The sequence below is a fragment of the Aplysia californica genome, unplaced genomic scaffold (genome assembly GCF_000002075.1).
Source record: "Aplysia californica isolate F4 #8 unplaced genomic scaffold, AplCal3.0 scaffold01360, whole genome shotgun sequence".
In the NCBI taxonomy this organism is placed as follows: Eukaryota; Metazoa; Mollusca; class Gastropoda; order Aplysiida; family Aplysiidae; genus Aplysia; species Aplysia californica.
This window is the reverse complement of record NW_004798630.1, coordinates 108087-110586: the sequence shown is the minus strand read 5'-3', so window position 1 is coordinate 110586 and position 2500 is coordinate 108087. Positions and strand designations below refer to the sequence as shown.

Here is a 2500-nt window from a genome sequence, read left to right as displayed (position 1 = left end):
CATCCTTTCCTGTTCTCTAACAATGTTCTGTCATCTGCTTCTGTCTCCACCTCCACTTTCTGCCCCCAACCACTACCTCCTCTGCCTTCTCCCCTCACTCTTTCTCAAGCCTTTCTACTGCTACTCCTTGGGTCCTCCTTTCTACTGCTACTCCTTGGGTCCTCCTTTCACTGCTGTCTTTCAGCCACTCTCCTGATCAAAATTTTGGCAGTAAGATTTCTAACACTTAGTCATCTCGGATAAAGGCGAAAAATCTCGGGGGTCCCGTGTGCAAGTTGCGCACGTTAAAGATTTCTTGGTGGTCCAAAATCGGTAAGAGTAGGCTTTGGCCGCCATCCGGACAACGTTCAAAATGTCCTACCAACTGAAAATGTTTTTAATGTGTCCGGTGCGCTCATGATAAATTATGACCGTATGCACTTGCGAGCGATGTAAAACACTAACAAAAACAAAAACAAAACAAAAAGACAAAAAACAGCAACTCTGCAACCCACATAGATCTAGTTATTTCCTGTTTTCCGACCGGCGTATGACTAATTCAAATTTAACTTTCCCGGAATGCTGACAGGTACGAGTACAAAGCAATGATTATACCGGTAATTTTACGGTCTTTACTGGTACAAAGGACGAGCTAAAAATAATACCACGATTCTAAGCGCGTGATCTCTGTTCGCGTGGTACACAGAAGGTTTCCTTTGAAGAAAGCGCCAGCTACGTTTCGGCTGATAGCGTCTTTAAAGCTTCGAACGTGTTTCGTTTCGCCTGAAAATCCTTGAAGTAGTCAAGATCTACTTTAAGCCAGATAAAAAAATCATAAACTGGTGGTACATATTATACGACAAAAAGGTTGCTACAAAAGCTTTTTAATTGTTACATGTACATGTACATGATAGGAATGTTTAGAGTCAGTCACAGGAGTGTTTTTATTTTTCAGTAGTATTTTCCCTGGTTCTCAGACTGCTCAGACACAAATGAAAATAAAACCAGACACACAGACAAGCTTACACACATACACACACATACACACACGAACACACACACACACACACACACACACACACACACACACATACGCACACACACACGCTAGGCACGCAGTAATCAGGGAAACCCGCTCAGACAGTCACCAGTTATCTTGCTCCCGGAACGGTTCATCCTTGTTATAATCGGGAAAATCCAGTACACCGTCATAGCTGGCGCTGTAAGGTTGTGAAATCCCGTCGCGCTAAAAATAACATTTCCCTGGGAAAAGCGCTGTGGCAGGGAATAAATAAGGTGAGCTGACGGGTGTTTTCGCATTCACCAGTCAGCACACCGATTTTCAACGGAGGTCCATCAGCTTCCAACAAAAGGTCAGTAATATTGTATTGTACACCTAGATCACAGTAGGAAACATGACGCAAAAGAATGTTTATTAACTAAAATGTAAATCAAGCAGTCATGTTAGCTTGTCGTGTGAACTTCGTTGAAAGACATTTGTTAAAATTGACGTTGCTAGATCAACGCCTTCGCGAGGAACAGATCCGGTTCTTCATTTAGGTTGGCGCGTGGAAGGGCTTCATTATTTTAGGCCACTTAGGAAAAAAAAAAAGAATTGTGTTCTTTCCAGTTTAAAGACTAAGGTTATGGTGATACTAAATAAAATGAGAGGGTTTATTATTACCTAATGTGTTTGGTGTTCACGAGTTAGCATATTACATACCCTTCCTGGCTGTTGTTACTGGCTGGTACCATTATTTCTTTAAAAAATTTGTCTGTCTTTAGGCTACATGGCTTTCTCATTTTCTGATCTCTTCTTTCTTTTGTTCTCTTTGTCATCCTTCTCACTACGTACTTTTACCAAAGATAGTACAGCCTACGGTAAGATGCTGCAGCTCTCTCTTTCCCTCTGTAAAAAACAACAACCGTAGCACACGTAAAATAGGCCACGCCCCCAGCGAGCGTGTGACTGAGCCCCGATGGCTTGGCCCTGGCAGCTGGGCTTGTTGGATAGAGAACATTATGAGAGCGTCCTAGTTAATCCTACTCTACTCTAGGACCCATTCTATTCTTTATCTAGATCTAAATAATTGTATTATAATATTATAGATCTATCTACCAAACTAAAGTATTGATCAACGTATTTCAATAATTTATCTACATCTAAATTATTTTAAAAGAAAAACATTAGATTTAAAAATAGTCTCACTTCGGTAACGAGTGATAAGATCAGAGGATAAATCTAGCGTACCGGTATCGGGCACTGGGTGTATAGGCTCACGATGTACTAAATCTAAATCTAGATCTAGGCCTAGACATTGACAATCACGAAATCTAGGCAGAGCGTATATCCAATGCAATATTATTGATCGTATTGATGAGATAGTATTGATGACTTTTAGGAGTATGCATTATTAGAAATCAAAAGATAGTGTCAATTGGTATTAACCCAGGAACACTGCAATAGCAGGAGAGAGAGAGAGAGAGAGAGAGAGAGAGAGAGAGAGAGAGAGAGAGAGAG

General features: G+C 41.0%; 2 protein-coding genes across 2 annotated transcripts in view; one reads left to right on the top strand and one right to left on the bottom strand.

Annotated features, from left to right (window-relative positions):
* LOC101855922 (solute carrier family 22 member 16) overlaps positions 1–2500 on the bottom strand; it is a gene marked incomplete at its 3' end in the record, with an annotated part of 25200 nt that overhangs the window by 4217 nt on the left and 18483 nt on the right.
* The window catches only part of LOC101855696 (GTPase IMAP family member 7), an 8009-nt gene continuing 6758 nt past the window's right edge, over positions 1250–2500 (top strand). The window contains exon 1 of the mRNA XM_005112676.3: positions 1250–1352. The gene's annotated coding sequence lies outside the window, so the exon portion shown is untranslated. The remainder of the gene's footprint in view (positions 1353–2500) is intronic.